Source organism: Malaclemys terrapin, chromosome 10 (assembly GCF_027887155.1).
Source record: "Malaclemys terrapin pileata isolate rMalTer1 chromosome 10, rMalTer1.hap1, whole genome shotgun sequence".
Classification (NCBI taxonomy): domain Eukaryota; kingdom Metazoa; phylum Chordata; order Testudines; family Emydidae; genus Malaclemys; species Malaclemys terrapin.
The window spans coordinates 75177307-75200227 of NC_071514.1; the positions used below are offsets into that span (position 1 = coordinate 75177307).

The 22921-nt window shown below is 41.1% G+C and overlaps 2 protein-coding genes across 4 annotated transcripts in view; one reads left to right on the plus strand and one right to left on the minus strand.

Annotated features, from left to right (window-relative positions):
* The window catches only part of C10H7orf50 (chromosome 10 C7orf50 homolog), a 192038-nt gene that overhangs the window by 116086 nt on the left and 53031 nt on the right, over positions 1 to 22921 (minus strand). The gene's annotated exons all lie outside the window — the stretch shown is intronic.
* Positions 200 to 22921, plus strand: part of LOC128844006 (uncharacterized) — a 31723-nt gene continuing 9001 nt past the window's right edge. Inside the window, exons 1-2 of one of the 3 annotated variants that reach the window (XM_054041234.1) lie at positions 200 to 991; positions 21390 to 21505. The gene's annotated coding sequence lies outside the window, so the exon portion shown is untranslated. Of the gene's footprint in view, positions 992 to 12144; positions 12364 to 21389; positions 21506 to 22921 lie in introns of those variants that run through there. The other 2 variants (XM_054041233.1, XM_054041235.1) reach the window with 2 other exon arrangements.

The window sequence follows — 22921 nt, forward strand, 5'->3', positions numbered from 1 at the left end:
GTTTGTACTGACTTCGTTAGTGCTTTTTAATGTAGCCGGTTGTAAAATTAGGCAAATATGTAGGTGAGTTGGTGTACTCCCTGGAAGACCTCTGCATACTCCCAGGCAGGGCCAGCTCTGGCTTTTTGGCCACCCCAAGCAAAAAAAAAAAAAAAAAAAAAAACGCGGGGCGGCCGGAGCCAGGGTGCAGGGGGAGGGAGAGAGAGAGAAGGAGGGCAGCCAGGGCTTCAGCAGGGCGCTGCCCCGTGACCCCTCCCGCCCCGCCGCCTGCTGGGAGGACTCTGCGACGCTTCGGTCGGCTGGGAGGGAAGGACGCGGGCTGCCCTGCCGGGCTTACTGCAGGGCACTCCCGTCCTCCGTGCCACTGCCCCCTACAGGGCGGCCGGAGCGTAACCACACACACACACACACACACACACACACACACAAAAGCGGCCATGCCGCCCTAGGATTGGGCGGAATGCTGCCTCATTCAATCTGCCGCCCCAAGCACCAGCTTGCTCGGCTGGTGCCTGGAGCTGGCCCTGCCCCCAGGGATACGTGTACCCCTGGTTGAGAACCACTACTCTACTAGTCTAAATAAGAGAGCCAGCACTCAATGAACAAATTCATTGAGCAATATATTAAAGGCTGTTTCAGATGATCCATCCTGTGTTCATCTGTTGAACTTTCCATTTCCATGGTACACAACAAAAAGACAATCCGTGTTCATCATCTTGCTTTATACACTACAACCCCATTTGTTCAAAAGGTTTCATATTAATGAAGATAAACTAGTTTATAAACAACAGGCTAACTGGCCACGAGTTTTGTAGAGGCTGAACTCTGGACCTGATCTCATTTACATTAGTGTAAATCAGTAGTGAGTCCACTGAAGTCTTCTGAATTACGTTGGTATAAAACTGGTGTACGAGAGTTCTGAATTAGCCCTTTTGGGTGCACAGTTCCAAGATCCTATTGCTTGCTGGATGTTAACTCTCATTCACTTCAGGTGAGAGTTACTAGTATTCTGAGGTGGGAGGACAGAATCATGGGAGTTGTTTGTGTCAGAGTGCAGTGAAAATATTGCAGGTGACTATATATGAAAATCCTGGGGGAAATAATTGAGCTTTTTAAAAAAAACAAGACTCAGTTAAATGGGGTTGTATTATGTATGTTTACTAAGAAAGAGTGACAATAGTACAGTGGTTAGGTTTGGAGCCAAATTCTGCTCTCATACTAGTAGAAATTCTGAGTGATGCCACTGACTTTATTGGAATTAAATAATATTGACAACAGTGAAAGGGAGAGCAGAGTTCTGTAATTAATTCCTGAGAAGCCAAGTAATCATTTTTGCCTCCATATATGCAGCTGAAAAGGGAGTAAAACACTTACATGCCGCAAATATGTGCTGGAAAGTTTAATTTTTGCAAAGCTTTTAATAAGTGCAAGTTATTGCTACTTTTACTAAATAATGCCAGGTTCATCTATGAATAAAAGCAATCAAATTTATGTCAAACAACTGCAACATTAGATTGCCATGTAGCAAATGAATTTAAGTGTGAAGTGTCTCATGTATTATACTTATTACTTTTAATTTTTCCCTTGTCCACCAATCAAAGCATTTCAACATATTCCAAATGTTATTTTTCCATATATAGAAAAATGAGCCAAAAGAGGCATTTTCCCTTTTTTTATTTTTAAACATTTCATTATTTGTAATACCCTCATAAAAGTTGGAAATAGAACCACTTTTCTTGTCTATTTTGTTCATTTAAATATTTCGTATATCAGAAGCAATAATACTTCCCGTATACTTTTCTCTGGGTTTGAGTACCAACATCTTTAATTATATCAACAAGAATGCTCAAAATTTTGGAGATAATATTTATTAACAACTTTAACTCTAGCAGGTGCAGCTCCCACATTATTGCATGTCACACCCAGAGACTGATTTTGAATTTACTAGTTTCTCATAAGAAGATTTGTAGTTTTAAAAAACAAAATGGTACAAATGATTTGAAGTATACTTAAGAGTTCTTTGAAACTGCAACCAAACACTGACAAGAGTAAAGTGAATCAGTTCAACCTGGATTTTAAAGCATTTGAGGGCTTATTACACAGGAGATTAAAAAACAGCGGGGGGGGGGGGGAATCAGTGCCAACCTGGAGTCCTGGTGGGAGAAAAGAGCAGGGAGGTATACAGGGAGCAAAGTACAAAGTTGAAACCTGCAAGGTTCAATACTGGAACAACTTTGTTTAACATATGGCTAAAATGTTCAAATCTGGAGGGCTAAAATCAGGCTCCCAAATACATATTAACCTCCCAAATAGAAGTGGCCTCACCTCGGAAAACCAGGCCCATTTTATTTAGCTATTTAAACACAAATTTAGAAGTCTTATTTTAGGCATCCAGGTTTGACAGTTTTACCCTGTTTAAACTGATCTTGAAGCTGGTACAATCTGTTGCATTTTAAAATTAACTGGTGAGAGTTACAGAGAACGAGTCCCTTTTTTTTTTAACACAAGTTTTGTTTCAGCATTAATATGAAATGTTTTTAAAACAATATTCAAATTAATTCTAGAATTAGAGCTAAAGAAATATCAAGGCCCTGATTGTAAACTCTTTGGAAACTCCACCTTGTGGTCACCTGCTGAATATTTTTACAGTTCACTATAGCAGTTAGTTTACTTTAATAAAATATAATTTAAAAATAAAAGTGTTAAAATAGTCTACACTAAATTCCCACTAAATCTAGATTAGACATATAAATGGTTCTGCACACTAGAATAGGGTTGCCAATTTTGGTTGGACGTATTCCTGGAGGTTTCATCATATGACAATCTTTAATTAAAGATTAATCTTGAATTTCTGGAGACTTCAGGACAATCCTAGAGGGTTGACAACCTACAGTAGAGGCTCATTTGTAACAAGGGAATCAAGGAAATCAGCTATTGGAAACCATGGTTGTCCAAAAACTGCGCTACAGCCTTGGACAAAGCCAGACTGTTGAAATAAAGTTAGGTCTCAACTACAAGATCACATAGCATTTAATTACGTTGGGGAACAACTCTGCTGTAACCACTTCCTTCAACATGATTGTTGTAGCAAATCCAAGCCTTGAAAGACCTCTCCTAAACAGGTCACATGGGCATTTGGAAATAACCAGATACATAACTATAGCAGCATGAATAAAATGTTCTGCAGGTCAAAACAGAAAGAGAGGAATTACTACTACTATGTTTCTAAAGTAAATCCTCCATTTCCCACCCCCTGTGGGAACTTAAGGTCCTATGTGATATATTAAAATAATAAAATGCACTATTAGTTAAAGTCTTTAAGCAAAGAAAGGGCATCTGCAACAGAAGATAAATGTGCTAAATGAGGCTGAGAGAGGAAGGTAATAAATATAAGGTCACCAGCAATCATGTTAAAACGCACCATTGGAAAAAAAGATTTAAGGGTTTTTTTTTAAAAGAAGAAGGGGACAGATAGATTGATATTCTATGAGAGTGAATTCCATACATTAAGGCCCATCACAGTCAAAGAATAATTGCTGATTAAAATACTACAGTACTCCTGGATCTCGAAAAGACAGGTGATGTGTGAGCATAGAAACCAGTCAGAAAGAAACATAGGAAGAGGCCTCGCATACAGCCAGGGCCCACATCACTGTGGGCTTTAAAAACCCAGTCAATGTAAAATATACAGAGCAGGCATCATTTGATCATAGTTGCTCAAAACCATGCGAGCCAACATGCTGCTCCTTTCTGCACACAAGAAGGAGCACTGCTATAAGCTCTCGTGGGAGGGAATGAAAATCAAGTATTTTAGGCATGAGGGCACACACATTGCTGTTGCAAGGCTGAGATGAATAAGGGTGAACCCTCCTGTAAAAAAACAAACCTGAAACACAGATAGATTTCATGGAAAGAACTTGAATGTAACAGCAAACTATTTAACCTGACTTACTATTCAGAGGGAGATATAAATTAAAAAAACAGTAAACCAAAAAAAATTCAGAGGTTTCTTGCACCTTCCTCTGAAGCATCTGGTGCTGGGCACTGCTGGTGACAGAATGCTTGACTAGATCAACCCTGAGGTCTCTGATCCAGAATAACAATTCCTATGTGTGCACCGATATAGTTAAATCAGTGAAACCTCCCTTGCATAGAAACTCTTAAATCTGTTTAAGATCATCAAAAATCAATTTAGCTTAAATAATATTTTTACAGATTTACCTTAAATCTATTAGGGCACTCAATCCAAAATAATATCCGCACATGCGGTCTGCATGGATTTAAGTAGACCAATTTATAAAACAATGTAGTTAAATCAGTGCACAAACGGTGCGTACTGCAGCCCTAGTTGTAGTAATATGTTCTTTAATACCTGAAGGTGTTGGATAGCAAACACTTTGCTGAGACAGGATTGCCTAAACATGGTCAGTGAATGATTCCTCTGAACAACACTAGTCAATCAGATAAAGCAGTCAATAGAAAGCACAAACATGGCAATCTCTTGGCACATAGTCAACGTATACATATTAACCCTCTCTTAACCTACTACTGTAGTAGTTTTATCTTTCTTCCTCTCTCTGATTAAATAGCAGCCTGAGAAGCAAAGAATAAATAAATAATTGAAAAGCAAAACACATCCTCAATCACGTATTAAAAACAAGTTCGTCAAATATCTCCAGTCTTCTCTTCAGCCAAGAACAGAGCACTTGTTCCTGTCCCGACCACAGGATATTATTAAATGTATAGCAGCTGTAGGGTGACCACCTATCCTGAACTGGGGAGGACAGTCCCAAAATACAGAGTTTAAGTCCTGGTCCTGACCGGAATGACTCTGGGATAGCGTTTGTCACGGATTCTCTGAAGCACCGCTCTGTGTATGCCCGAGGCTCACTGGTAGCATCAGTCTCTTCCTGGAGGGGGGCTGGGATGGGGAGGTGGGCCTTAGCCCCCTCCTCGCCACAAGGCCCCACCCCTGCTCTTCCTCTTCCCTCCAAGGCCCCACCCCCTGCCAACGCCGGAAGTCAGAGCTGGGCCATGGTAAGAGCCACCCAGGGAGCCTGAGCTGCTGTGGGGAGCCCCAGCCCTACGCTTGCCCTGGGCAGCGCGCCCCAGGGGGTGGAGACATGGGCCAGAGGCTGCTCTCAGGCATCCCAGCCCAAGGGAGGTGGAGGGTGCGGGACTCCCCACAGTGGCCCAGGTTCCCTAGGCAGCTCTCACCACAGCCTGGCTCCAGCTTCTGACCTGGCCAGGGCCTCAAGTGGAAGAGGCAGGGCCTTGGAGGAAGAGGAGGGGCAGGGATGGGGCTCCTGCACATGTCCCACTTTTGCCATTTGAAAAGGTGGTCACCCTAGGCAGCTGTCATGGGAAACTCTAAGACTATTGTGGTACACAGGCACAGTGATTCTTAATTACACTGATGCCTCAAAAGAGCAGGAATATATGGTATGGTTAAATCAACAGCAGTAACAGACAAAGCAGCCTAAGGGAAAGGGACAAGGAGCTCATATTTCTCATTTATTCTGGACCAGAGTTAGCCACTTAATAATAACAACCACCAACTTAGAGCTAGCCAATCCAACTCTAACCATATCTGCCTGCCTGCCTTGGGCATCTCTCCACTTGATGATACCTGCTTGGTGTAGGCAGGAAGATAAACAAAGACATCCCATCAAGCTGAGTGTTAGGCCTCACTTTGCTCATCAAATTAACAGTGACAGCTATAGACCACAAAAGATTAGAGGGCAGGTGAACAAGCCAGAACTTTCCATCTCTCTGCTAGCTTTTACTGAATATGCCCCATTGCATCCGCTCTTAAGTGGATGAGAATAAATAGATAGCAGGCTTTATTATTTTAGTGTCACACTCTTATTAGCAGTACTGAGCTGTATTTGATATAGGGAGGTAAGGGACGTGATCAGTTTCTCTCAGATCCGATGGTATCAGTGCACACTGTCAAAAAGGAGAGAGCAGATTCTGATCTGCCTCTCAGACAACATCACTAATACCAAACAATTAAAGAAATGATTGTCTGAAATTAAAATAAACAAAAAACAAATGTAGCCAGTCTGTTTTAATTAGAATAATATCAACTATAATTTATCTGCTCCATTTATTTTGCCATATGAACAATGTGGTTTTTTTTTAATTGTCAGATTTCATCTGCAACTGTCTGTTTGCCTTCTACACTACTTAGAATTCTAAATCACCTGCAATCCACAGAGCTTTAATAATTACCACTGAACCGGACAACTGCTAACTACTGCACCTTCTACCTCACCTGCCTCCACTCTACCAAAAATACCATTGCTAACAATTAGTCCTACATGTATCAAGAGAGTTATTCACTTAATCAACATAATACTAAAGTTATGCGTCATCCTACACATACAGCTTCTTAGCCAACATCTTTTGCAAGTTAAAAGTAATCAGGGCTCTTATGTTATATATAACTAAACAATAAAGTCTGTTCTCTTATTACAGTCAGATGACTGCATCCTGTGATCATTAAAGTGAATCATAGTGAGCTGATTTACTGTTTGAGGGAAGACACAGCTGAGAAGAATGACATTTTCTATCTCCTCCTCTTTCAGTTTCCAATGTCAATGTGATACAACAGTTATGATGACTAATTGTTCATGAAATGTAAGGCATCATGCAAATTTATACTGATTATGGTATCTCTGTTCAAAGGTCTTTACCATTATCACAGATGGGCAAGTCAGATTTGTTTGAAATGCAGCATAATCAGTATACATTCAGCACCCAAGAATTGCAGCTATTTATATGAGAAGCAGTGGCAGTATGGTATAGGGAAATGAACATGGAGTTGGGATTCAAGATCTTCTGATATCTAATTGTACCACTATCACTGACGGATTCTGTGATCTGGGGGAAGTCGCTAACATCTCCATTACTGAGTTTCTTCTTCCCTCAGGAATGTTATCAGAATTAGTTAACATTTGTATAGCACCTGAAAATATAAAGTGCTTGCTATCATTTATCTGAAATAAATTGCTCAGTATTAGAAGCATTATTGCTCTTATAAGACAATTTAATAATAAAATCTACTATATTCAGTAATTGAAAATTCGGGGTATATTTTTGTAATGATTATAAGTTTTAAGAGGGAGTTTTTTAAAACTACCTTCTTCTCATCCCAAACCATCTTTACAGACATGAGGAGCAGTACAGCATTGCCATTCATTCTTGTCCATATCTATTTCTCCATTAATATTAGCCTGGTCACATCCACGCATACAATGTCATGCCATCTAGTGGGTGATTGGCCTCTAGCTCTGCGACAGTGCTTACATTTGCATTATTTTCTTTGGAATCCTATCATCTGTTTGTCTGCTACAGCGTCTCCAACATCGTAATCCTTTCAAGTGCGGTCAGTCCCATACCCTGATTTCACATGCTACTCTCCTAACTTATTCATTTATCTTAAAATCATTCCACTTTGTATCTGCCATCTTCCGATGAACTCTCATCTCTACTGCCTCCAGCTTTCTGATGTCTGTTTCCTTCAATGTAACTGCCTCTCTAGGCAATTGAGTAATACTGTTAGTATGCTGATAAATGTTCACTTTGGTACCAAATATAATGTTCTTACAGTCCACAATCTCATCATCTTCTATGCATCCCTTGCAACTAAAGCACATCTCCTTTTAACTTCATTCTTGATGGAACCATTGGCACAGGTCAAGCTTCCTAGGACATACACATGCAGGCAAGATAATGGTGCAGCTGATAGGAGACTCGATTAATAAAGAATTAAAGGAGGGTAATGTAATTAATACAAATCAACATGGGTTTATGGAAAATAGATCCTGTCAACTAACTTGATATCTCTTTTTGATGGGATCAACAAGCTTGGTTGATAAAGGTAATAGTGTTGACATGATATACTTAGACTTCTGTAAGGCATTTGACTTGGTACAACACATTTTGATTAAAAAACTAGAATATAAAATTAACATGGTGCACATTAAATTGATTAAAAACTGGCTAACTGGTAGATCTTAAAATGTAATTGTAAATGGAGAATCATCATTGAGCAGGTGTGTTTCCAGCAGGATTCTGCAGGGATCGGCTTTTGGCCTTATGCTATTTAACATTCTTATCAAGGGCTAGGAAGAAAACTAAATTATTGCTGATAAAATTTAGGTGAGTGGTAAACAATGAAGAGGAGAGGTCGATGATTCAAGTGTGATCTGGATTGCTTGGTAAACTGGGCACAAGCAGACGATATGCATTTTAATTCAGCTAAATGTAAATGTATATAAGTAGGAACAAAGAATGTAAGCCATACTTACAGGATGGGGGACTCTACCCTGGGAAGCAGTGACTGAAAAAGATCTGGAGCTCATGATGGCTAATCAGCTGAACATGAGGTCCCAGTGTGAAGCTGTGGCCAAAAGAGTTAATGCATTCCTGAGATGCATAAACAGGGGTAACTCTAGTACAGTGGTTCTCAATCTGCGGCCCGCAGGCTACATGTGGCCCAATTAGCAATTAAAAATTTTCCGCTCCAGTCTGGCAGGGGGCGGGGCTGGCTGAGGGGGAGACAGCATCAGGCAGCCCTGCTGCAGCGCTCCTGCCAGCAGCGGGGTCAGTGGGTACAGCAGGGGGGCAGGAGAGTGGGTCTCTGGGAGGGTTTGGGGTAGGGCCTCTGGGCAGTGAAAGGCTCAGGGGTGCTGAGCAGTGGGGGCCTTGTGGGGGGCACTGGGCAGCATAGGCCTGGGAACTACGGGTGTGTGTGTGTGAGGGGTGCTGTAGCACCCCCAGGTTTTACTTGGGGCTCCACTCCTGACCCTGTGCTTGGGGTCTCAGCTCCTGGCCCTGTGGGAACCCCCCCCTCCCACCCAGTCCCACACCGCAGGGCTCCACTCCTGGTCCTGCTCTGGGCATATGGATCTGTGGGAGGATTGTGCGAGAGAGGGGCGCTGGGCAAGGGGTATGTGTGTGTGTCTCTGGGCAGAGGGGTGCTGGGTACAGGGAGTCGGTGGGGCACTGGGCGAGGGGTTGGTGTGGCACGTGATCCGGGTCAGCCCTCGAGGGGAAGGGGCACACTGGCAGTGCAGGGCTTGGCGGGACAGTGTGAGTCTGGCAGAATGGTTCTCAACCTGCGGCCCAGAATGATAAATAGGTTGAGAACCACTGCTCTAGTAGGAGCAGAGATGTTATCTTACCTCTATATTTGGCTCTGATATGACAACTGGTGGAATAATGTGTCCAGTTCCGATGCTCACAATTCAAGAAGGATGTTGATATATTGGAGAGGGTTCAGAGAAGAGCCACGAGAATGATTAAAGTATTAGAAACCATGTCTTATAGTGATAAGCTAAATAGATTGAGCTCACTGGGTATGTCTAAACAGCAACTATACACCCATGGCTGTCCCATACTAACCGACTTGAGCTCCAGGGTTCGGCCCATGCAACCATTTCACTGCTGTGTAGACTTCAGGGCTCGGGCTACAGCCTGGGCTCCAGGACCCTGTGATGTGGGAGGGTCCCAGAGCTTGGGTGCCAGTCCAAGCCTGGAACTCTACACAGCAATGAAACAGCCTCCCAACCCAAGCCCTATGAGCCGGAGTCTGCCGTGGATATATCTTTGCTGTTTAGACACATCCTTTGAGTCTAACAAACAGACGGTTAAGGGGTGACTTGTTTACAGTCTTTCAGTATCTAAATATTTAATAATATTCAGTCTAACAGAGAAAGGTATATCACAATTCAGTGGCTGGGAAAAAAATTCAGACTGGAAATTTTTAACAGTAATTAACCAATGGAACAATTTACCAAGGGTTGTGGTGGATTATCCATTACTGACCATTTTAAAATCAAGTTTAGATGTTTTTCTAAAAGATACGCTCTAGGAATTATTTTGGGGAAGTTCTATTGCCTGCATTACACAGGAGGTCAGACTAGATGATCACAATGGTCCTTTCTGGCCTTCGAATCCATAAGTTTTTAACTTGTTCTATGACTTCACTGCTAGAACAAGTAAAAACTTATTGATTCCAAGCCACTTTGTCTTCTTGGCGTTTATTGTAAGTCAAGTCGGCTACATAAATTTTCCAAGATAGTGAAGAGTATCATAATTAATTCAAATGTGTCTGCCAGTTGTATGTCATCCACATAAGCTAAAGAGCTTAATGCTACATTCACCCTGCGTCATGCCCTCCAACTTACTTATTTTTTAAACCAATTTTTTGGTTGAGGAAGCGCTCCCCTTGGATCTCTGCTCCACTTTTCCTTAATTAGCCATGGGGGTTTTGCAGAGCAACATGAGGCCTATTCCTGCCATCAAAGTATAAGAACTTGTCTTCGCTAGAGTTTTTATCTTAAGTTGATCACCAATTAACTCAAGATAGTTAACACCTTTATAAAGGGTCTGGACACTAGGCTTTGCTTTACTAGTTTACTGTTCCGGGGTACACTTTACCAGTAAAGCACAAGCATTTTTAGATGCCTTCTCTACAGAGCTCCAAGTTCTTAAAAGCATCTGAGGATGAACCTAGGAATCAAACCCTTTTGTGGAGTGCCAACTCCAAGACCACTGGGCCAAATTCTATGCTATAAAAATGTATATACATTTCTGATTTAGGTTAAGTATGTAGGTGAAATAAGTGCTAGTGAAAGACACCAAGATTGAGTGCTCTGAAGAATAAAGTCCAGTGTTTATCCCCAGAACAGATACACAGCTAGGGTGACCAGATGTCCCAATTTTATAGGGACAGTACCAATATTTGGGACTTTTTCTTATATAGGCTCCTTTTACCCCCACCCTCTGTCCCGATTTTTCACACTTGCTGTCTGGTCACCCTATACACAGCAAAGGCAGCAGACTTCTATTTTCTTCTCATGGCTCCACCTATGTTCTTCAGTAATAACCAGGAAGAATAATTTTAATGGGTGAAATGGTAACTCAGGCTTCCTGGCCCAATAATCATCTCTGCTAAGACTACCAAAAAGGAAACCCAATTAGCAGAGTTTTTTAAAAATGCAGAAACATGCCCACTGCACACCACCAATGTATTTGACATAGCTACTGACCAACCACTGGATGGTAACTTTCAGTCACTACCACCCTGGGTTGGATTTGAAAGACTGAAAAATTCTTCAGCCCATTACCAAAACCTTGACCCATCTACTCTCAGTTGTGTATTTTCAGAGATCTGTTTAAAAGTTAGATACCAAAAGATCCTGAGCAGAGCCTTCAGGTACAGTGCAAATTGGTGCTGAAACACTTTCTCTAGGCAATTTGTGATTCCAACTTACTTTAGTTTTTGAAATCCAGAAAAATTGTTCTATGCAGCTTTCCTATATAAAAGGTCCAGGCTCTGATTTTCAGATGGTTTTCTTTAAACCATGATGAAATGCATCAGATGAGGGGCGCTGTAGAAGCATAGTACTGACCAAATGCAGGCCAGTGGAAGTTTTAGGTCCTGCGCAATCCCTATGCCTCTAGTTGCTGCAGATTTTCAAAAGACAACCACAATAACTTTTTTTCCCTTGGGTGTACCGATTTGAGGGAAGATACTGTGACTAACAAATTCTAAGCAGTGAGCTTGTATATGCTGGAATGAGCCAATCCTATTTTTTCCCATTTATAATTGAGGTTTTTAACACACTATGAAATGCTGTCACTAAGAACACTGATGCTGAGTCAGACACAAAACACATTAAGGACTCAAAATCCTGCCCTCCCAACACATGGTGTTGGGGAATAAGTTACTGCATGTGCACACTACCTGGCCTTCCAAAAAAACCAGCATCCTATGAATCAGGAAGCAGCAATGCACCCTAAATGTTAATTTTAAGCAAGGTGATTTTTGTTTGTTGAATTTTTTTTGGCATTTTTTCCTTTGACTTTTTTCATTGTGTTTTATTATGTAAACCACTACACTTCTACACATTTAATTGCAAAGGTCAACTAATACAAGTAGGATCATTTCATGACAGAAAAACATCCAAAAACTGAATTAGAAGCCACTGGATGGCCTCACATACTCAGAAATGTTTGGGGCAAACATTACTGGAATATCTCACTGCGTAGGACAATTTGAACTTTAAAGTCACATGATGAAACCACTGGTTTTTTAAACATGCAACGTATACAGTTTGAATAACTTAAAACTGAGTTCCTGTTTCCCCTGCAGAACTGTAGGTTTTTGTAGTCTGTGACTGTGAGATTTTTTTTTAGCTTGTTACACAGGAAAGAAGTGACTTTGTTTACGCAGGAAGCAGAGTATGTATTTAAAAAGAGTTATTTCCTCCTAACGGTAATTATATTTCATCTCACTATTCACTGTGAAAGCCTCAGCCAGTTGCATCTGTGGAACACTTCTTTGCAGAGGTAAGTGTTTTACCTTGCTTTAAATATGTAATGTTTTAAATACCACTAAAGGATCAAACTATAAAGTTTTAATTTAAACATTTTATTTTTCCTTCCATCTCCATCATTTGGACCATACAAAGTGCAATAAAATAGCACTCATTTGGGAAATATTTTCATAAAACTAATGTTTAATTATAAAATTGCATTTTAGACATAAACAGATTTAGAGACTAAGAGAGCATCCAGACCACTTTCTTAATGGTTGGGAATTATGTATCTAAAATTGCGTGATAACAGGAAACGTTTTATATAGCGTATTTATATAACAGGAAACATGTCAACGGTACTGATTAAAGTCTATGCAGAGAGTTAGTGCTGCTTCATTTACATTCCAGAGAAGTAAAAGTGTAAAGTTTCAATTAGACAGAAACTGATGAACTTTTTAAAACTGAAGCATCTGGCTTCTTGAACATTCAAAATTCCACATAAATTTCAAACCTGAAAGATTTGTGTGAAAGTTTCAATTATTCCTACTACTCAGAAAATTGTCAGGTGAGAGAAAAATTTCAGTAGGGTATTTTAGTGTTTCACCATCTTACTGTACAGCAGCAGCAGCCTCTTATATAAATTCTGTCCCAACTTTTAACATGGCAGAACCTAGAAGTAGTAGGAAGGCTGATCAGGGTATACTTTATTTAGAAAACCTAATCTGCATTTCTCTCAAGAGTTAAAACTGCACATGCCCATCATGGGCTGAGAGCTGGTAGCCACAGAAATCTTATGCACAAAGATTTCTGGTTGGATGAAAGGAAATTTTTCTGGTGGTTGGAAAAAGAAGGCAGGACAGACTCTCCTCCTAAATTTTTTTATACAAAAATAGACTGGTTGCTAAGGAAATCATCCCCAAATTTAGAGATGCCCCTTTGGAGGTTTTAAATAAATGCCAGTTTCCATTAAACCAAGGTTCCAAGTCTTGGGTGCTTAAGCAACCAAACACAAGAAAAAGTTGGTTTTAGAGTCCAGGCTCTCTCTCAATGTTTTCTTTTCACTTCTTGCAGTCCTGCATTGCCTCTTGTGTATCACTGTACATTGAATTGCTCAGCTCCAGCTGTTGGCAGTGAAGGATAATTTATTAGCTGTCTGCCTGTGCTTCAGAGAACAGGAGTCTGACACGTACACCTTCACTGCCAGCACACAAAGCATAACAGATCAGACTAGAGCAATGTAGTGCCAAGAAAAAAAACCAAACAGAATGGGAAGGGAGAGACAACATGAATCAGAGGAACAGTGAATAGAAGAGCAACAGGAGAATGGCAACTATAATGAAATGGAGAAGAACAAAGGCAAGGAAGGAGATAATCTAAAGAGGTGTAGAAAAGAAATAAGCACGACAATATCAAAAAGTTAGTACAAACAGAACATATTGAGGATGTTTTTGTGGTTGAGGCACAGGACTTAAATTACATGAGATATGGAATTAATTCCAGGCTCTGCCACAGCCTCCATGTCATGTCTGGTGTCTCACTTCCGTAGATGCAAAATGGGGATAATGTTACCTACGTAACTTACAGGAGAATTGCGATGAAAAATTAAATACTGTTTGTCAGGCGCTTAGAGTCTAGATTGATAAGTTTCGCAGTAAACCAATAAAGAAAGGACATACAACATAATCAGGCAGAGCATAAACTATGCAACTGTATGACAGTACACCGCGTGTCATTGCAATAACGTAAGGATTAGCAGCAAATTTATGGAACACCAGAATTTATCAGACAGTGGTTGAAAGGGAATGTTAAGTCCTTCATTTTTTCCATAGTGGAAGCTCTAAGGGTATGTCTACACAGCAGTTGGGAGGTTGCTTCCCAGCATAGGTAGAAAGCTAGCATGCTAAAAAACATGGCTACGGTGGCACAGGTGACGGCTCAAGCTAGCCAGCCAAGTACATACCTACGGGGTCAGGTGGGTTTGTACTTGGGTGGCTAACCCAAGCTGCTGCTGATTCTCCTGCAGCCACACTGCTATTTTCAGCATGCTAACTCAAGCAGAGCTAGCATGCAACTGTCTTCCCACATTGAGAAGCACCCGAACAGTGGTTGGATAGACATACTAGTGTTTTGAGTAAATTTACAGCCTGCTTGACTGCCTGGATTTTTTTTGAGCGGAAGGGGTGTGAAATAATTGCCTTTAAGCATTCTGCTGCCTCCCACACAGCCACACATCTATTTACTGTAAACGCAATAACCACCAAATCAGAAGCAAACAAAAATTTATAAAAATCTGCAAGGATTTTCATCTTATTTTAGCAGAGCTTGTGTGGAACTCCTTAAACCCAGCTGATAATATTATTAGGGCATACAATCTATCAACATGGATTCATAAGAACATAAGAATGTTCATACTGGGAACAATTCACTCAAGGAATTTAATAGGCAGCAGGTTTAAAACAAACCTAAGGAATTACTTCACACAATGCACATTCAACCTGTGTAACTCATTGCCAGGGGATGCTGTGAAGGCTAAGAGTAAAACTGGTTTAAAAAAAAAATTAGATAAGTTCCTGGAGGATAGATCCAGCGATAGCTATTAACCAAGATGGTCAGGAATGAAACCCCATGCTCTGGATATCCCTAAGCCTTTGATTGCCAGAAGCTGGGACTGGATGACAGGGAATGGATCACTCAGTAATTGCCCTGCTCTGTTCGTTCCTTCTGAATCACCTGGCACTGGCCACTGTTGGCAGACAGGATTCTGGACTAGATGGACACTTGCTTCTTTTGTTATAAGAAGGGGTACATTATATTTCCTTATTCACTTTCTCCACACCATTAATGATTTTGTAGACCTCTATCATATCCCCCCTTAGCCATCACTTTTCCAAAATGAACAGTCCCACTCTTTTTAATCTCTCTTCACATGCAAACTGTTCCATAATCACTTTTGTTGCCCAATTCTAATTTTTTTTTTTTTACATAGAGGAATCAGAACAGCACGCAATATTCAAATGTGGCCGCACTATGAATTTATATAGTGGAATTATGATATTTTCTGTCTTATCTATCCCTTTCCTAATGGTTCTTAACATTCTGTTAGCTTTTTTGACTGCCACTGCACATCAAGCAGATGTTTTCAGAGAACTGTCCACCATGACTCCAAGATCTCTTTGTTGAGTGGTAACAGCTAATTTAGACAGCATCATTTTGTGTCTATAATTGTGATTATGTTGTCCTATGTGCACTACTTTGCATTTATCAACATTGAATTTCATCTGCCATTTTGTTGCCCAAGTTTTGTGAGATCTCTTCGTAACTCTTTGCAGTCAGCTTTGGACTTAACTATCCTGACTAATTTTGTATCATATGCAAAACTTTGCCACCTCAATATTTACCCCCTTCTCCAGATCATTTATGAATATGTTGAACAGTACTGGTCCCATACAGACCCCTGGGGGACACGACTCTCTCTACTGTGAAAAATCATCATTTATTACTACCCTTTGTTTCCTACCTTTTAACCATTTGCTGATCCATGAGAGAACCTTCCCTCTTATCTGATGACTGCTTACTTTGCTTAAGAGCCTTTGGTGAGGGACCTTGACAAAGGCTTTCTGAAAGTCCAAGTACACTATATCCACTGGATCACCCTTGTCCACAAGTTTGTTGACACACTCAAAGAATTCTAGTAGATTGATGAGGTATGATTTCCCTTTACAAAAGCCATGTTGACTCTTCCCCAACATATCATACTCATCTATGTGTCTGGTAACCTTGTTCTTTTCTATAATTTCAATCAATTTGCCTGGTACCAAAGTTAGACTTACCGGCCAGGATTGCCTCTGGGGCCTTTATTAAAAAGCCACGTTACATTAGCTATCCTCCAGTCATTCGATACAGAGGCTGATTTAAGCGATAGGTTACTTACCACAGTCAGTAGTTCTGCAGTTTCATATTTTTAAATGCTACTGTGGGCAGGTTTCTTTGTTATCCCCCCGCCCCCAAAGACATTAAATTTAATTACATTATGGTTGCTATTATCAAGACGTTCAGCTATATTTACCTCTTGGACCGATTCTGTGTGCCACTTAGGACTAAATCAAGCATTGCCTCTCCCCTTGAGGATTCCAGGACTAGTTGCTCTAAGTAGTAGTCACTGATGGTGACTAGAAATTTTCTCTGAACATGCCATCCTGAGGTGACATGAACCAATCAATACAGGGATAGTTATCTAGTTTTCTGTTTTTGTAGCCTCTCTAATCTCCCTTAGCATTTCACCATCACTGTCACTCTCCTGATCAGGTGGTCGGTTGTACATTCCTACTGCTATTTTTCAAGCATAGAATTTCTATGCATTGAGATTCTATCCTACAGTTTGATTCATTTAAGATTTTTACTATATTTGATTTCCTGCAGTAAAAAAATTTGACCAAATGGCCTGAAAACTTTGCATAACAGACTACCATAAAAAGAGATGTGGGCGCCAGGATTATCTCACTGCAGGTTAAAGGATCACATACATCCAACAAAGAAGCCTTATTTGAACCTCAGGATCACAGTTTACTAGTAAACTAGCTCACTCTGACAGTGAATTCACAAAGCAGCATTGGTTTCAGTCTTTAAAAATTCTGCTCATCCTAGAAGTAATAACTATTAGCAAATAATATATAGAGGCTAAGCCAATTGTCCAACATCACACAGTGAATCAAGCTGCAGAGATGGCAATAGACACCAAGAGTCTGGCCTCGTTCTATAACCACTAGAGACCATTCTCCTCCACTGAAACACCCGATCCTGTGAGGTGTTGCTTAGCACCTCTTGTAAGGTGTTACAGATCCTCAACTCTCTTTGAAATCAGTTGGCATTATGGAGGCTCAACACCTGCCAAGCTCTGTGCACCTTGTAGGATAGAACTGAAGTAGGAAAAATCGATTTTGGAATAGTGTCTGTCAGAGAAAGAAGCATGGCACTAAATGTTAGTTTGTCCCCTCCAACCGTATAAACGAGTGTGGATAGTGAGTCCTTTGGACTGAACCTACACTTATGGAGAGCTCTTTCCCACCTTAGTCTGAATTGATTAAGGAAAGGAAAGTTGTAAACAGTTTGTTGTTTTGGTGCGATGTGGGGAGTTTCCCTGGAATTTTTTTTAGGACGGTGCATTGTTAGGATTAAAACAGAAAACAATTAGGCCTTATCTACACAGGAAAGTTTTACCAGTTTACTAATATATCTATACGAGTATAACTATAGCAGTGTAACAAACCTGTCCCTCCACCCCAAATCCAGCCACCCTTAACTCTAGTGTGAATGCCTTGCTACAGTTTAGCTTAAACGCCTTACAAAGTGACAAACTAAACAGAAAAAAGACACTTGTACACTGTAATAGAAGCACCCTCATGAGGAGTGATACTAGTTTAAATGCACACCAGTTCAAATTTACATCTTAGGTTACCAAAGTGGGAGGAAGGGAGGAAAAGGAAAAAAAAAATGTAGACAAGGTCTCAGTTGTAATTTTAATTTGTTTCTGGCATCTATCTTCATAAATGTGAAAAAATTAAGCCTATACAGGTTGATAAGATCTCCTTTAAAATGTCACTGTGCACAAAAGCAGCGGGATAAGTCTACTTAGTCAGTAATCAAGAGGATGCTATTTATTAAGGCAATAAGTTGTAACTTCTGCAGTTTGCTGCTCTATGTCTAATCTTCCTTGTCTCATAGTCTCCTTGGTCTTATGCTTTGGATATTCCAAAGGGGAGTTAGATGCAAGTATGATTTCCTTGGCTATAGTCAACAGATGGAGCTAACATCAGTACCAAGCCCAGATCCTGGTCAAGTTCAAACATACATCAGCATTATCATTGGTTTTTCAATACTCTGATGCAGGCTGATATTATTTACAGTGAAATCTAAAGCTACCTTCTTGTTTTCATGAGCAATGATACTACCATAAAAGTAACCTGCTAAAAAGCTATACTGAGATTCCATATAAGGGAACTGCTGTACATGGTTACTTGAGAGGTTACTTGGCCAGCAGTCTGAAAGGAGTTCAGAAAACAGTAATGGAAACATTTGCAGAGCCAGAACTAACTACAAATGCTCAATGTTGTCAAAAAGTTGACCGGTCCAGATGAAAATATCACAGGAGGCCGAGGTAAAAAAGCTCTTTAACCACAGAAAGAACATCTCACATTTATCTCAGCCTCCCAATGTCATTGTGTAGGATGATTCCTTAAACAAGTGACCACTCTCCTCCACATGCCCAGCTTCCATTCATTACCTCATAGTCTAGCCTCTTTGGCCATGTCTAAACTACAAACTTTGTCGGCACAAGTTGGCTTAAAACCGCCACAGTCAGTATATCGCTCATGTACATGTATACTTGGTTCCTTGTATCGGTGCTGCACATACTCACAAGGAATGCTAGTGTCGATACACAGTGTGGTGCACTATGGATAGGTATTCTACTATGCAGCTTGCCATCTTCCGGCACACTGTCTTTTGGCAACTTTTGGCAATGCATGGTGGGGCAGAAATGAGTCACACAACGGTGACTGTGAGCAAGAAGTCAAGTTCCCAGCATGCAACTCACTTCATCCCATAATGCCATCCATATCTCAATTTTCCTGCCTTTTTTTAAAATCCCCAGAAGCTGTGTGGCACTTCTCACTGTCCATCATCTCTGACAGAAGCATGGAGCCCGCTCAGCTCTGCACTATTGTCATGAGCATTGAAAACATAGGATGAATGAGCCTCTGATATTTGCAGAGCAGTAGGAAGAACCACAGGAAGGGGGGACGTGACAATTTTGTACAGGACAGATTGCTCTCTGACCTAGGCGAAAACAATTCAAGGCTGTTGGTGGCCTTCACAGAGCAGCTGCAGATGGTGGAATGCCACTTCTCGGTTAAAGAAACAAGTGCTGACTGGCAGGATCACATTGTAATGTAGGTTTGGGATGATGAGCAGTAGCTGCAGAACTTCTGAATGCAAAAGGCCAAATGACCAGATCTGTCTCCCAAGCCTCCAACACAGGCACACCAGAGTGAAACCTGCGCTAACAGTTGAGAAGAGACTGGTGATGGCACCTGGGAAGCTTGCAAAGCAGGATTGCTACTGGTCAGTGGGAAATCATTTTGGAGTTTGAAAATCCACATTGGGGGCTGTTGTCATGCAAGCATGCAGGGTAAATTAATCGTTGCCTGCTATGCAGGACTGTGACTCTAGGAAATGTGCAAGAAATAGCGGATGGGAACCTCACTGCTGCAAATCCAAACAGTGGTGGGGCAACAGATGGCACGTATATCCCTGTTTTGACACCAGCCCACCTTGCCACAGAGTACATCAACAGAAAGGTTGTGCACAAGGCATGTATCGCTGACATCAGTGTAAGCTGGTCAGGAAAAATGCATGACACTGGCATCTTTTACTCCTTGGGGAATTCTGTGCCAAAAAATTAAAAATTCTGCATATTTTATTTGTCAAACTAATGCAATATAAATCATGAAAGTTTCAATTATTTGGGTAATTTATTTAAACTACAATACAGAAAAAAATCACAACTATTCAGCATTTCCTAAATACATGAAAGGTAAGTTACAAATAGTTGGTAACCAATACCCTGCATTCCAGTTATAATCCTGTGTTATCATTTAAATTACATTACAGAACATCAAACAGCAAAATAAACTAGAATGTCATTTTAAATTGCTCAGACTTTCACACGTGGAAGTCTTAAATTTTTGCTAATCGTTCTGCAGTATAAATTCAGTATTTTCATTTAAATTACAGTACAGAAAACAAAGTGCCTTCAAGTTTTTCTCACTTTCCTTCTGTCAGAAAGGATCAAATTGTACAGTGAAAAACTTAACAAAAAAATTAACATGCCCACTGCAATGAGGTTCTAATTAACTGATCTTGTCTCATCATCACAACATGCATCAAAGATAACAGTGGTTTTCTTGTCTTTAAGCTTCAGTTTTAAGTTTTCCTTTTCTTTGAGGTACACACATCAGGTAAGTATGTCTCAGTCAGTTGTGTCCTACCAGGAATGGCACCACCATTCCAGACCTGCTGTCAAGAATTTCTCTCACAAGGGGGTGATCTGTCTTTGACAAGGGGATGTTGGCATCTGCTAGTGTCTTCGCCCATGCTGTACAAATCTGAAAGTAAAAGTTAGATAAATATTGAGTGAGCACAAATGTTTACTATTCACATAACATCTTTCATCTTATATTAATACATGTATTCATATTATATTTAGTTCTGAATTTCTAGATTTTAATTTAGATTTATAGTAAAAGATCACAATTACATACACACACACACACACTCACTCTCTAATATTTAGTTATTTGGTTTATGCCTCTATATCCAAGGAGACTCGCACTCAATCACACAAATGCATGATTAAATTACAATTAACTGTAAAACATCACATGAAAGTACAAAAGTTACATAGTGTAGAATGTATCATCAACAGAAAACTGACCATAGTCATCACTTTAAAAAAAAAGTTTAAAAACAAGCTATCTATTCAAGATCTCAGAGCAAGCAAAGAGACTATCACTATAGCTCTTCTAAGCTACTTATCTTATTTTTCTGTATTATAACTTTATCTCATATTTCCACTCACCTCCACACATTCTTTCTCCGCCTGTGTTTTGTTTTTCAGTGTACTTGTAATGATTTTCTGATGTTTGTTTCTGCCTTCCTCTTGAGCCGCACCTTCCTTCAGTTTGTGATTTTTTTATGCAAAATGATCCACAATTACAGACAATCGGTCATGATTAAGAACAACATTGCAGGATGTGCAAAATAATTTGTCCCCATCCACATGCAGTTTTGTAGGAAATTCTCGAGCACGAGAAGCTGGTGTAGCTGTTTTTGCTGCATGATGTGAAGACGGTTCACATTGTGCAAAAGAGCAAATATCCCTTTGCCCTTTAGTAACTACATCTGGACATGGCTGGCTACTTTGGGAAGTGCTTGGTTCTGACTGTCCTGACATTTTATTGACTGCTTGATAAATGTTTTAAGTCTTTTTTTTTTAAATAGGTAATTAAAATAGATCCTGAGCTGTAATCTAACCCCACTATACCACTGTGGCACAGGACGAAAGTGAGAAAGCACATGGATTTTCCTATCTGAGGATTCCCTTATTGTCATTTACCGTAAGTCTTGTTTACACCACTCTGGCAATGTAAAGGTGCCTTAAAACTTTTACATGCGTTTTGTGCTCCTTGGGGAATTGACTAAGAATGGGAACAATGCACTAACAATAGGAACATTAAGGAGTCCGGTGACACCTTAAAGACTAACAGATTTATTTGGGTATAAGCTTTCGTGGGTAAAAAAAAAACCTCACTTCTTCAGATGCAACATTAACAATAGGAACATTAACAACTATGCAGGCAGGCTGCTACATTTTCTGCTCTGCCTGAGGTGACAGAGCCTGCATCATGCCTACTTCCAAACAACCCAAAGCCCGCCGCATTAGCCAGTTGAGAGGGAGTCTTTCTTGCTCGTATGCATGCACACCCACCCCACCCCCGGCAGCGACTGACATCTCCCCCCACCGTGCTGATTTACGTCTCCGCCAGCTACTCTGGGTGCTTGAACAGACGCACCCGGGCTGCTGGGGAAGGAGCATGTGTCCCCCGCAGATTTCATTGCTTCCTCATTTTTCTGCAAGGAAGCAAAGAAATCTGTGTGGGACATGAATTCTGCGTGCATACAGTGGTAAGGAATTCCCCCAGGAGTAATCTTTAAGAACACAGAACTGTTTGGAAAGCTGCAAGGAGGAACATCCTTTCCTGACCAGCAGTTTACCATTGGGAATTTTGAAATGCCAACAGTGATCCTGGGGAACCCAGACCATCCCTTGCTCCCCAGACTCAGGAAGCTGTACAACAGCCACCTCAACAGAACCAAAGAAAGATTTAACTACCAGCTCAGCAAGTGCAGAATGACCGCTGAATATGATTTCATTAGACTGAATGGACGCTGGCGATGTTTACTCACAAGATTAGATCTTAGTGAGAAAAATATCCCAATGATTATAACTGCCTGCTGTGTCCTGCATAATATCTGTGAGGCAAAGGGAGAAAAGCTGCCACTGGGGTGGAGGGCAGAGGTGGAGTAGCTGTCTGCTAGGTTTAACACAAGTGCTATTAGAAGAGCTCAATGCAGAGCTATGCAGCTAAGGGAGGTCTTGAAAGAGTAATGTCAGCCACAGTAATGCGGTCTGGTAGAATGGGCTCGGGGAGGGGGGCTGAGGGATTGCCCCTTGGAGGGACGCAGGGTCAGGGTGCAGCTGGTTGAGGATCAGTGGGGTGGGGGTCTGGGTGTTGGGGGCTCCTGATGCGGGGGGGGGGGTTGCAGGTGCATGGGTGGGGGCAGGGGTCACTGTACAGGGAGCTGCTCCCCCTGTCCACCCAACCCTTGTGCATCTGGAATCCCCGGCACCTACCCCCTTGACCTGGAACACCCCCCGCCCTGAGTCTCACCCCTCCCACTCCACCCCCGTGGTGCAGAGCTTCCTGCAGCCAGGGAACATTTCTGGGGATTGATCTGACCCAGCCCTGGCT